Source organism: Octopus bimaculoides, chromosome 3 (genome assembly GCF_046866305.1).
Source record: "Octopus bimaculoides isolate indiv1 chromosome 3, ASM4686630v1, whole genome shotgun sequence".
NCBI classification, from domain to species: domain Eukaryota; kingdom Metazoa; phylum Mollusca; class Cephalopoda; order Octopoda; family Octopodidae; genus Octopus; species Octopus bimaculoides.
This window is the reverse complement of record NC_142930.1, coordinates 71,203,575-71,218,574: the sequence shown is the minus strand read 5'-3', so window position 1 is coordinate 71,218,574 and position 15,000 is coordinate 71,203,575.

The window sequence follows — 15,000 nt, the reverse complement described above, 5'->3', positions numbered from 1 at the left end:
ACGTTTCGGGCGTAGCCGTTCGTCGGAAAGATGGAAAGTTCGGAGAATGGAAGAACGGAGAAAGAGGAAAATGGTACCGATGCCCACGAGGTTACATGATGAAAATATATATATATATATATATATATATATATATATATATATATATATATATATATACATGAGAGGGGGAAAAGGTCGGAAATTTCAGAAATACTTTTTTTATTATTACTTACATTCTTTTAACGCTTCCATTCCACTTGAAATTTTTCAAAAATTGTGGAGTATTTAGTATACTGGTTGATATATACGCATGAGAGATGGTAGCTTGTTGAAAAATATCAGTAACTTGAATATGTTTATTAAATTTGTTTCCTTGAGTTAGGGAGTTGAACCAACAATAAGCGGGTTTGAGAATGGCCTGTTAAGATGTTTAATCACCTGTTCGTCGCTTTGAATCTCTGTGTGTATGTGATGAATATTTAAACAAGAGATAAATAAGTTTTGAGGAGTGTTGTTTTTAAGCAGTTGAGTGTTATCTTTGCCCGAAAGTGCCGACCGTTTATTGATTTCATTGTATATGAAGAATTGTCAGCTGTTTATTGAAGAATGCGACATAGAACAAATGATTTATAGTTGTTTAAGCAAACAAATTAATTAAATTTTTTTCTTTAATTCCATATTCTTTTTTAAATTCCGAAACGAATGAAAGCGCCAAAGGAATATAATATATAAAAGTATTTCTCCAACTTCTAACTATATTCTTGACTTAAAGCGGAGAACTGGCCGAAGCGTTAGCACATCGGGGTGAAATGCTTAACGGCATTTCGTCCGTCTTCGCGTTTTGGTTCAAATTCCACCGGGGTCGACTTTGTCTTTGATCCTCTCGCGGTCGATAAAATAAGTACCAGTTGAGCACCGGGCTGATGTTATCGACTAGCTCGCTTCCCTCGAAATTGCTGGCCTTACGTCAAAACTTGAAACCAATATTTAACATCTGCACACCACAGCATACACTCTATAAACATATTCGTTCATGTGTTGAAGACGTTAGAATGAATGCAATAAAATCAAAAACACAACTGGGCAATACTAAGAACTGGGAGGAACTCCTCATTGAAATATCTGGTAAGTTGAACATGCTCATCACATTACTCAAAACAATAATCTGTAAAAAATGTGAATGAAATCAATGCACCCGGAATTCTCTTTAAAAACATTCCAGAGATAACAACGAAATATGCAGATATTGTCAAACCAACCGAGAACTATTGCTCTCTCAATAAGAAATTAAAAATAAGTAAATGGAAATGGAAACACAAAAGCAAACATCAGGGATGTCACAAGTCTGGAAAATACTCTTGAATGAATATAAACATTTTTCTTGACAACGTTATATCGTTATTTGTAAATATATAGTTAATACCATATGGACCCCTTCCACCAGTATTTACATTTGTTTAATGACCGATTTTAAATGCCGATTTCTTGCACATCTGAGCTCCTTCTTGAACATTAATACAAAACGATCCACCTCCCAGGTCACCTACATCCACTTACTCAAAGCTGAGCATATTTTCTATGCCATTTTCTAGTTCATTATTGATAATGGAATTAGTGGCGGCGCAATGGCCCAGTGGTTAGGGCAACGGACTCGCGGTCATAGAATCGCGGTTTCGATTCCCAGACCGGGCGTTGTGAGTGTTTATTGAGCGAAAACACCTAGAGCTCCACGAGGCTCCGACAGGGGATGGTGGCGAACCCTGCTGTACTCTTTCTCTCACTCTTTCTTCCTGTTTCTATTGTGCCTGTAATTCAAAGGGTCAGCCTTGTCACACTGTGCCACGCTGTATATCCCCGAGAACTACGTTAAGGGTACACGTGTCTGTGGAGTGCTCAGCCACTTGCACGTTAATTTCACGAGCAGGCTGTTCCGTTGATCGGATCAACTGGAACCCTCGACGTCGTAAGCGACGGAGTGTTGAGTATTTTGTGAGAATGAAGATATCCTCCTTAATAGCTGATAGTCATACAGCGACTTTGATGCTGATTACAAAGGTAAATAAATAGACCGAGGTAGGGTGTTTGAGGTGGTTATCTTTATCGACAGAGTACTTGTGATGGTTATTTGCATTGTAGCCACCATCATCACTGTAATGAATACCAGAATATCAGCATTATATTGTCTTGTAATACTTTTTCCTTATTCGTACGAAAAGTTATCGCTTTTGATTAAAATTTCAAAAAAGACACATAGTGATTTCGAGATTCATATGCCAGATTATAAAAGGTGATAGTTGCGATGGTGATGATAGTTGTGGTGGTGGTGGTGGTGATGATAGCTGTGGCCTTGATGGTTGTTGTGGTGGAGGCGGTGGTGATGGTTGTGGTGGTGGTGATGGTGGAGGTGGTGGTGATGATGGTGGCGGTAATTGCGGGGCTGGTGGTAGTCGTGGTGGTCCTCATGTTCTCAGTGATTGTGACATTTGAGGTAGAGGCATTTGTGTTGGTGATAATAATGGTGATATTGATGATGGTGTTTGCGGAATGGTGATGGTGGTGGGGATTGTGTTGTTGGTGGCAGATTTTATATTAGTGATGTCTTTGGTAGTGGAGTTGCAGTTGATAGGAATGGTGACTGTGTTCCTGTCCTTGACATGGATTTCGGTAATTAAAGCAGATGAAGATGTTGGTGATTGTGGCGTTCAGTGTTAGGATGAGGGGTGGGGAAAGAAGGAGGAAGAGGAGGAGGAAGAGGAGGAGGAGGAGGAGGAGGAGGAGGAGGAGGAGGAGGAGGAGGAGGAGGAGGAGGAGGAGGAGGAGGAGGAGGAGAAGGAGAATGAAGTAGTAGCAGTGGCGGCAGTGGTAGCATAGAAGATGATGATGATGATGATGATGGTGATGATGATGATGATGATGATGGTGATGATGATGATGATGAGGAGGAGGAGAAGGAGGAGGAGGAGGGGAGGGGAGGGGAGGAGCACGACGACGACAAGGAGAGCGAGGAGTTGAGAATGTTGCCGATGGCAACGACAATGATAATGTCCATGATGATGATGGTGACGCTGATGAGGGTGAGAATACCGACAACGACGACGACAATAGTGACGTTGATGACGTTGATGATGGGTAGGAGGAGGAGGAGGAAGATGTCGACAAGAATGATGACGTTGATGATGATGATGATGATGATAAGAAAATGATGAGAAAGACAAAGTTAGCAGTATTTGACGTTGTATAGCTGTGTAGATGTTTTTATTGTTGTTGGTGGTAGTGGTGGTGGTGGTAGTGGTGGTGGTGGTAGTGGTGGTGGTGGTAGTGGTGGTGGTGGTGATAGTGGTGGTGGTGGTAGTGGTGATGGTGGTAGTGGTGGTGGTGGTGATAGTGGGGGTGGTAGTAGTGGTGGTGGTGGTAGTGGTGGTGGTGGTAGTGGTGGTGGTGGTAGTGGTGGTGGTGGTGATAGTGGTGGTGGTGGTAGTGGTGGTGGTGGTAGTGGTGGTGGTGGTGATAGTGGGGGTGGTAGTAGTGGTGGTGGTGGTAGTGGTGGTGGTGGTAGTGGTGGTGGTGGTGATAGTGGTGGTGGTGGTGGTGGTGGTGGTGGTGGTGGTGTGATAGTTGCAGTGTAGCTGATGGTGGTACGAGTGTGTGTGTGTGTGTGTGTGTGTGTGTGTATGAAGATGGGGGAAGGGGTGACTGTGTGTCTCTCACACACACGCACACTCGCGATACACCGCATTCGCACACATCCCCGTATCACTGCTTCATCATATCAAGCAGTAATTGCTGCCGTCATTGTCCATTTACAATGTGTAACTCATTTCTCTCCCAAGTGTCTCTTTTAATTCCCTAATGAATATATCATTACCTACAACATTACGCCCTGCGCTCTCTCCCCCCCTCCCTCTCTCTCTCTCTCTCTTCTACTCTCGCACACTCTCCAATCTCAAACGCATCTCTGTAAGTCTGTATGTATGTGTGTATACGCAAGCACGCACACGTATCTCTCGTGTGTATATATTTATCGCTCACTCTGTCTTTCTGTGTGTGTATCTGTATATCTGTGTATGTGTATATATGTATGTATACACATAGACACATGTGTGTGAGCGTGTGTGTGTTCGTATGTGTGAGTATGCAGGTATCAGTCTTACACACATAAATATATATATATATATATTTAATTATATATATACATGTAAATATATATGCATATATACATGCATATGCATATATGCATATATACCCATATATATATCAAAAATATATTGAAAATACCATCTGTTATCTATCTGTCTATATATACATATATGCATGTATATATATGCATATATATATATGCATATATATATGCATATATATATATATATATGTATTTATATACATATGTATGTATGTATGTATGTATGTATAGATAGATAGATAGATAGATAGATAGATATCTTTTTATTATAGCCACACAGGGCTAAATACAGAAAATGGACAAATTACAATGTAGAGCTTTTCTTGGGGGGGGGGGATAATTTTGATCAAAAGGGATCGGGGAAAAAAAAAAAGGTGGGGATTTCGATCAAAAGGGATCGCGGGAAAAAAAAAGAAGGCGGGGGGGCGATCAATAGGGATCGTGTATCACAGTCAATGTAAAAAAAACGGGAAACAGATTAGGTTTATCCGTGGAGAGAAACGCCTACGGAAAAGACCACGGTTACCTCAGGCTTCTTTTTTTAAAGGTACATGAAAGTAAGTACCTTCTCTCTTTTTGTCTCTTTTTGTTACAAGTCTATGCTTAAAATGGTGTCGTCTTTCATTCTTACCATTCTTGCCACATTTACCCATTTTTTATTGAAACTTTCATTCGACAACACTTTCCTCTCTATCCTCATCCTCCTTTTCAAGTGGTACTTGAAAAAGTTGACGAGGGACTGACCAGAGAGGAAACTGTTTTTTTGTAGACCTTTCAAACGAGTCCACCACACGCATTATTTTGCCATAGCTATCAGTGTTACAAAAACCGTTTTTCCTTCCCGTTTAAAGGAAGGTGGCGGAACAATATTCACGATAGACTCGGCTGATAAGTGGGCTCGTCCCACACGCGACAACAGCCGTTCGACGAAGGTCCACAGCTCTGAAATATCTGGACACTGCACGAGTGCGTGCAGAACGGTTTCGTCGCTCTGACCGCATCTCAGGCAGGTCGGTCCGGTGGTTTTCGAACCGTGTCTGTAGATCTTCTCTCGAACTGGTAGTGCGTCCCGATAGCATTGCTAAGCCAGGGATCTCTGGAAATTATCCATAGGCCCCGGCCCGAACGTCCTCTTGAAAAGGCGGGTTAGGAATTTCTCATTGACACCCAGGTTTGCCCCGAGAGTGTCGTCAGACCTCCCCTCCACTAGTCCTCTATAGAACGCATTGGTCGTTTGGAAGTTGCACAAGTTTGATCCCGGACGGCAGAGCTGTTGTAGAGCTTGGCGACACTCGCGGTGCCAATCGCCCAGTTTCGGTCTCTTCCTGATCCATGTTTGCAGTTCGGTGAGTGAGACGAGCTGCGGGAAGGCGTGCCTCACAAACGGCGCCCACACCTGTTCACCGTCGTCAATGAAGTTCCAGAGATGCCGCAGTCTCAGCGGATCATTAACCACGGCATCCCCAGTCCTCCATGTAACGGTTGTTGACAGCAAATGGATCGCCTCACCGTCGGAACGCCACCCTTCCACAGAAAGCGGAAAAGTATGCGTTCTAGTTTCGTGATGGTGGCATCGGGACAAGGCACGACGGTCAGGCGGTAATCGATGACTGATGCGATATACACATTAGCCACCTCCGCCCGGCCTTTGAGAGATAACTTTCTCTCGGCCCATGTTTGGCTGAGTTTGATCACTCTACTGGTGATCTCGTCCCAGTTCTTATCCATTTGAAGGTCCGGACTGAACCAGACCCCGAGCAGTTTAACCGGTCCGTCCGTCCAGCGTCCCACTACGGAGTCGCTGTTGGACGGTATGGGCTTGCTTCTCCAGGTGCCGAGTAACAAACCCCCTGACTTTTCCGGGTTAATTTTTGCTCCTGTCACCGTTTCGTATTCTTTGAGTGTCTCGTCTAGCATCTCGACGTGCTTTTCGCTCGACACTATGACGGTGACATCGTCCGCATATGCAGACACGCTCGTCCCGCAACCCAGCTCTCGTGGGATACCCCTCAGAGTCGCCAGCTTCCGCAGTAGTGGTTCGAGCGTCAATACATACAGAAGCGACGACAGGGGACATCCTTGACGGACCGAACGCGTGATGTCGAACGGTTTTGACAGGTGACCGTTCACCCGAATTACCGATCGGATGCCGCTATACAAAACAGCGATCCAACCGCGGAAGACGGGACCAAAGCCAGCTGCCCTGAGGACGGCCGCCAGGTATCGATGGTCGACCCTATCGAAGGCTTTAGATTGATCTAAATTGATCAACGCCCCACCCATGCCAGGATCTTTAACTACCCTGCCCATGATGTAGCGCATGAGGTGGAGGTTGTCATGGATGCTTCTGCCCGGCACGGCGCATGTTTGCGCCTTGTCAACCAGTTTATCGATGACAAGCGCAAACCTCTCGGCTATTACTTTGGCCAAAATTTTCAAATCTGCGTTGAGCAGAGTGATGGGCCTAAAATTATCTATAAAATTCCCCTTGTTTGGGTCTTTCTTCAGCAATGTCACTGCACCTCGGCTCACGAAACCGGGAATTCTCCCGTTATGTTGCCAGTTGCAGTAGACTGATGCCAAGAGGTCGCCAAACAAGTCTAGCGTTTGACAATACAGCTCGTAGGGTAGACCATCCAATCCAGGCGACTTATCTCTCGCGCAGCCCGCCATAGCATCCCTTACTTCAGCAGCTGTGATGGGACCCTCACAACACTCTGCCTCTCCCGCCGAGAGCCGCGGCAGGCCGGTCAGGTAGTCACTGAAGTCCATCCTGCGTTCCGACCCACCGCTCGCACCGAACTGTCGAGCAAAGTGCTGTTGAAAGGTCCCACACATCCTTTCGGGTTCGAGCAAACTACATCCCTGTTCATCGATTAGAGACCGAATGGTGGCTCTGTTACCGCGTTGCGCCTCCGCCACCCAGGCTTCTCGCGCAGCTTCGATCCCTTCGTTCCTTAAGGCACGCATTTTAGCTCTGACGAAGCAACCTTCGTGTTTGGCGTTGAGGTGTTGGTCGAGGGCCATCCTCGCAGCCAAAACGTTGGTTGCGCTGCCAGTTGTAAGTGCTTCTTCTAGTTTCTTAACTAAGTCTCCCTCTACTCTATTTCGATCTATCGCTAGTTCTTTACTCAACCTAATAGATTCCGATTTAATTGCCATTTTCAGGGCAAACCACCAGCGGTTGTTAACGATGGCTCCTGTTAACGCCCTCTTAATTAATTCGCTAATCCGGCTCCTAGATAGATAGATAGATAGATAGATAGATAGATAGATAGATAGATAGATAGATAGATACATAGATAGATAGATAGATAGATAGATAGATAGATATGTTTCTTTATTGGCCACACAGGGCTGAACACAAGATACAAAGTAGAAGTTTTGTTTTGCGAAGGAAAGAAAAAAGGTGGATGGGGGTAGAATTTCGATCAAAAGGGATACTGGTAGAAAAAAAAACGATCAATAGGAATCGTGTATCACAGAAGTGTCATAGTGTAAAATGGGAAACACATTAGGTTTATCCGTGTAAACAAAAGCCTACGGCAAAGACAACGGTAACCTCGGGCAATAATGTCATGCAAGAAATACATTACAGTAAGTGACTCTTTTTCCCTTTCTTTTTCTGGTTCATAGGACTATGCTCAAGGTGGCTCCGTCATTCACACGTGCCATCCTTGCTACAGCACCCGTCTGTTTTTAAGACATTCACTAGACAAGACTTCGCTCTCTACTCTCACCTTCTTCTTCAAGTGATACTTGAAGAAGTTGATGAGAGATTCACCAGAGAGGAAAGTGTTTGTCTCTAGACCTTTCAGACGAGTCCACCATACACATTCTTTCGCCATAGCCAGAAGTACGATGAAAAAGGATCTTCCTTCCCGTTTCAAGGAAGGAGACGCGACGATTTTCACGATAGACTCGGTTTATAAACCGACTCGTCCCACATGCGATAGCAGTTGTTCGACGTCAGCCCACAGGCCGGAAATGGTTGGACACTGTACGAGTGCGTGCAGAACAGTTTCGTCGCTCTGACCGCATCTAGGGAGGGTCGGCCCGTGTTTCTCGAGCCATGCCGTGGAGCTTATCACGAACGGGTACCGCTTCTAGATAACACTGCCAGGCCAGGGATCCCTGGAAGTTGTCCATAGGTCCCGGCCCGAAAGTCATCTTGAACAGGTGGGTCAGGTATTCTTCGTCGACGCCCAGGTTCGCCCCGAGATCGTCGTCGTACCTCCCCTCCACTAATCCCATATAGAATGCTTTGGCTGTATTGCAGTTGCTCAAGGTCGACCCGGGACGGCAGAGTTGCTCGAGAGCAACGCGACACTCGCGGTGCCATTCGCCCTTTCTCGGCCTCTTTTTGATCCACGACTGCAGTTCGGACAAGGAGACGAGCAGTGGGAAAGCGCGCCTCACAAACGGTGACCACACCTGTTCACCGTCGTCTACGTAGACCCGGAGATGTCGCAGTCTCAGCGCGTGTCTGCGCATCATCAACCACGGCATGCCCAGCCCTCCTTTTAACGGGTGTTGGCAGCAGACGGATCACCTGACCATTGGAACGCATCCTTTCCACAAGTATCGGAAGAGTATGCGTTCCAGTTTGGTGATGGTAGGGTCGGGACAAGGCACGACGGTCAGGCGGTAGTAGATGACGGACGCGATATACATGTTCGCCACCTCCGCCCGACATTTCAGCGACAGCTTCCTCTCGGCCCATTGCCAGACGAGAGTGACCACCCTACTCGTTATCTCGTTCCAGTTCTCCGTTTGGAGGTCAAATAGATAGATAGATAGATAGATAGATAGATAGATAGATAGATAGATAGATAGATAGATAGATAGATAGATGGTATTTTTAAATTTTCCTAGTTGTGTTCTAGCACTTTGTAGATATTTTCATTCTCTATGTAAGAGAGGATTTTTGGAGTGGTATATAATTAATCACTCTTAGTTCGTCCCCTTTCCACATTCTGGCTACTTCATATTGAATCCCTCATAGCCGACTGTTATTTCGAGGAATGTTTTGTAGGAACAGTCTCTTGTATAGGCTGAATAAGTGTGTAGTTTCAGAAGCATCTTTATGTCCCAGAGCACATTTTGTTTATATATATTTTTTAAAAAACTAAAAGAGTAAGGGTGGAACACTAGCTTGTTCTGTCTCACTGTGTGGCACCTTGGGCAAGTGTCTCCTACTATAAATCTGTGTCAATGCTACTGTCAGTCATAGATTATGACTGACAGAATCTATGCGTAAGCCCACCATGATTCTGAGTATTTATGTATGTTTGTGTGTGATTGTGGATATGTGTATGAATACAAGTGTGTGTGTCTGCGTCTGTCCTCCACAGCTGGACAACTGGCTTTAGTTCGTTTACGCTCCCATAATTGAACTGCTCTGCAAAAGAAAAGCAAGCGATTAAGTACCAGACTTAGAATAGATACTGGGACCGATTTGAGCGACTGGACCCTTCGAGGTAATGTTCCACTACGGTCGCAGTCCAATCACTGAAACAAGCAAAATCATTAAAGAATATGTATATATTCGAGATTTATCCTTTCATTTTCAATATTTCTCATACACTTTGGTCAGAATTCCAAATAAGTTGTATTTAATTGCTGCGCATTCGCCTGCGTACACGAATTAAGATTAGCTTTGTATCGTTCGTGTATGTCTAGCCGCCATATAGATCACTTCAATGAAAGTTTTCTCGGAAGATTTTTTCACAATTGCGATAAAACAGGATTTTTCGACCGTATCTGTTACGCTTGAATAGTTCTAGTCGGATCACTGTCGCCATCACTCTTTGAAATGAGAAAAGTGAGCATGATAACATGATAATTGACAAAGTCAGAGTAATTAGAAGTCAGAAGTGATGCTTTCACACTTTGTGTATATGCGTACGTCAGGCTGAACCTGACAGAATAGAAAAATATAGTTTTGGGTAAGATATACTAAGTGTATGATGTGTGAAGTTGGATGCTTTTTTTTGTCGGTTACTACTTACAGAACCATCATGGTCGAGAGATCTAGGAAAAGAGGATTTCGAAAAACTGGTTAGAAGTTTTTGGTAAGGAACTAAGAGGAATCCTATCAGAAAGATATACTGCAGTTTGGGAAGTGGAAAGGTTTGCGGGTTGCGTGGGGTACGGAAACCTCCTTAACGATTTGGATGAAGATCTTACAGGAGTTGTACTAAGACAATCATTTAGCTTTTAGGAATTGGTACTGCTGTAGGACAGCTATGAATAAACCTCTAGCGAGACTTCAGGTTGAGGGTGGTTTATGGAGAGTCATTCTTAAGAGAATGGTTTAAGTAACCTACCTTGCTGCTTCTAATAGGCTTGTGTAAAACATTTAGTGCCACCAGAATTAGTTTACGTCGAACAGGCCGAGTGTCAGAGATGAGGAGATATGGCGTAATATACGGATGTTTGGTAGTTGCATTAAGTAAGGATTCGAACAACCTGAGATACAGAGACTATGATGATTTTAAGTTAGGTCTGGAAGTGAGAAAATGATCAAGGGTATTTGGAGAATATGTGTTTCTTAGGGATGTATGAAGGAAATGAAATTATTTCATGTAGAAAGATCATGACTTCAGAGGTGGATGTAGTAAAATAAATGTCCTCGATCCAGGAAGAAGAGATATGACTAAAGCGTTCTTGTTGGTTGGTGGAGTTTGAAAAGCGCAGAACGATACAGATGTATTTTTGTTGTGAAAGAAGAAGATACTGGATCAGAATAACTAAATGTCTTTGTTTCTGATTTAGAGCAGCTATGCTCTGATTTTTGCCTAATCTCTAATAAAATTCACAAAATTGAATATATTGGTGTGCTGGAAGTAGGCAGGGAAATGTAAAGTTTCAGGTAGAATTTTCCATCGGGGGAGAAATAAAGAGAGGAACTCGTTATCCCTAAACGGTTTTTGTATTAATTTATATCTTAATATTTTCCCAGTTTGGGGGTGAGTTGGCAGAATCGTTAGCACGCCCCGAGGTCGACTTTGCCTTTCATCCTTTCGGTGTCGATAAATTAAGTACTAGTTGTGTACTTGGGTCGATCTAATCGACTGATCCCCTCCCTCAAAATTTCTGGCCTTGTGCCTAGAGTACAAACGAATATTTTCCCAGTTTATTTTGTCATAGATTCATCTTTGTCATGGTTTACATATTTTAGTTATTATTTTTGCTCCAAATAGACATATGCCCTAGTTTGTTACAGCTCAGTTTAATGTTGTTCTTGTAGTCTAATATTTTACTTTAGTTTATTCTCGTTCACTTCGGCACAGTTTCCCAATCGTCCTGTTTACTCTCGGCCCAGTTTTCTGTCAAACTTCTGCAATATTAAAGTATGAAATGATACTGACTAATGGACAAAATTATTTGTTTTCTAGTCTATACTTATTCACTCCTGACACCATTATTTTATACTTCATTAAATCAATTCAGTCTCTAAAAATAGCTTTTAAACTAGAAGAGACGTATTTCTTAAGTCTTTCTATTTTATTTCCTCATGCAATTTTTCTTTGCAAGTCTTGAAATCTTCTAATTAATGACCGCATTTTGCGATTGTGTTTAGTTTAAACTTTGGTATTATCTTTAATCCGGTTTACAATCAAACAAAACTAAAACTTTTAACAAAAGACATAGTTATGTCGTAAGGGTTTTCTTTAATCTCTCAAGCTACTTTTTTGTTTTTGTTCTTTATTTTTTATGAAGCTCCCAACCCCACGCCAACATTCAAAGATTTCTCACGTTGTTGAACTCAATTTCATTCAATGTTAATTTTACTCGGGTAGACAGAGGAAAAAGAGAGAGTGACAATTACAGGAAAACAAGGAGACAGCGAAAGAGAAAGTGAAAGAGAAAAATAGAGGAAGAGAGAAGAGAAGAGGAGAGGAGAGAATGAGAGATGAAAAAGAGTAAGAAAGTGTGATGCAGAAAAGGGCAAAATTGATAGAGCAAAAGATATAGAGAGGGACAGAGACACTTTACTAAACACTTGAATGCTAATCAAAAGAGATTATTAATGCTGGCTGGTGGTTGTTAATACTTTTACCATTTCCTTTGTTCCCGAAATTGTCCTCCTGGTATTTTACTGCAGAAATCAAACTAAAATCTTAACAATGCTCGGGTGAACATGATCTTTACATCTGATAATAAGATATTGTGACAGCTGTCTACTTGCTCTAAAACATTGGCGACTGCCAAGAAGACTCAAACGTCTAATTGATTGTGTGCAATCGTATCATGCATACAAACAAATGATTTTTAACTTTTTCTAAATGCTTGATTTAATACTAACGACACGGAAACATCCGATTTCCTTTACCATATTGCCTTCATTTGATCTCGTCATCAATACTGGGTGAAGAACGATAAATTTAATATAGTTTTGACAATGAAATATTTTAGTTTAGTATTTCACCCTACATATAGGCAAATAATGGAAATAAAAATCTTTTTTTTTGTGTGTGTGTATACATATGTTTATACATATATATATATATATATATATATATATATATATATATATATATATATATATATATATATATATATATATATATATATATACATATATATATATATATATGTAAGTATATACATGCACACACATATATACGTATATATATATATATATACACGCACGCATATATATATCTATGTGTTATGTACGTATATATTTATAGGTACATATATGTGTATATATATACATATACACATACACACGCATATATATATACGTATATATGTATATATATATATATATATATATATATATATATATATATATATACATGTGTATATATATATACATATATATATTTTTATATATATATATATATATATGCATATACACACACATACACATACATACACACACAACACACACATACACATACATACACACACAACACACATATGTATGTATATATATATATATATATACATACACACACAAATATGTGTTATGTGCGTGCGTGTTTCTACGTATGTATGTATGTAGGTATGTATGTATGTATGTATATATGCATGCATGTATGTGTATATGTATGTATGTGTTTATGTATGTATGTTTTGTATGGGTGCGTGTATGTATATGCGCAGACATACAAACATAAGCATTTAAACACACAGCGAGAATGTCATTGAACTTTATGACTTTCTTTTATAATAATTTAGTGATTACTCAGGTTAAGTTCGTTGTATTAATCACATGACGGTGCTTGACGCCCCACCCCCAACCCAGTATGATTCCAGTCTCACTCTTCGTCGATTATTTGTAGGTGAGGTCACATGACCTTATAATTCCTTTTCTGTTCCTCTCATTTGGCTCTTTCTCCGTCGCTTTGATATCCACAAGGTTCTCTCTTTCTCTCTATCTTTCTCTTCTTTCATTTCCTTTTATATCTTACCACCACACACACACACACACACACACACACGCACTCACATACAGACTCTCAGAAATCGAATTCTGTTTTGTTCCTTTTCTTCTCCATTCTTTCACGCGGTACTCTTTAATATTCAGGCTAACAAGTATTAATATAAACGAATATTTGCATACTTATTCTTAACACGTCTAGGCAGGTTCTGACGCAAAATATGCTTATCACTATAGAGTACGTCAAAGAAGAAAACCTACTCTCTTTTACGAGGATAGTATCTTCAACACACTCGACTCATTAACGTAGAGGATTCTGACACACCGGTATCTCGAAATTTTGTGTACCGTCAGCTGGAAGTACCCCTGGCGTTAGAGTTTAGTCAAATAGCTAGCCTTTTTTTTTTCTATATTTTCAGAGAACAAAATGTTTGCTGATCGGTGCATATATCTGCTAATCGATATAAGATCGTTATTTGCACCATGTACAACGATCTGCAACGAATATCTGCATATATATTCTTAATATATCATTATAAATATTTATATGATTGTCCGTAAAACAAGAACTTTGCCCGCAGCCTTTTATGCACTCCTCCTAGTCTGGGGAACTACTATATCACGTGATCACATGACCGACCAGGCTATCCGATGTCGCTGCACATCGCCGGTCACAATGCGATTTTGCTTTGCTTTAGCCTTCAAATGCCGCCACTCAACTGGCTAAGCAAGCAGGCCAATATTCCCCCACTCCGAAAGGGAGACTGGGGAGATGTGAAACGATGTGTTTTGCTCAAGAACACAACTAGCATTCGTGAGTTCAACAACATAACCACTAGGCCATGCACCTTCACTAGTATATATGTATATATATACATATATATATATATATATATATATATATATATATATATATATATATATATATATATATATATATATATATATATATATATATATATATATATATATATATATATATATATATATATATATATATATATATATATATATATATATATATATATATATATATATATATATATATATATATATATATATATATATATATATATATATATATATACATATACATATATATAATGCAAGAGAGTTATGGGTTGAGGATTCAACCCACTAAGGGATAGTATCCATCCAATATACTGCTGGGAGAGTACACAATTATTGTTACACTAGTGTTATACCAAGTTTAATAAGTGGGTGCGGGTAAAAAGGGGATTATTTTACCCTATATCTAAATAGCAATTAGAAAATGGAGGAGAATATGCGGTACTCAACTATTTGCAGACAGTGTATTCCGTTGAATTAATTAAATTATTTTGTAACTAAAAAGACAAAACCACAAAATACAAATGCTTATGACATACCATATTATATTAACAATCGAGGTTAGAAATATAAAGTACATTAGGAATTTGAGAAT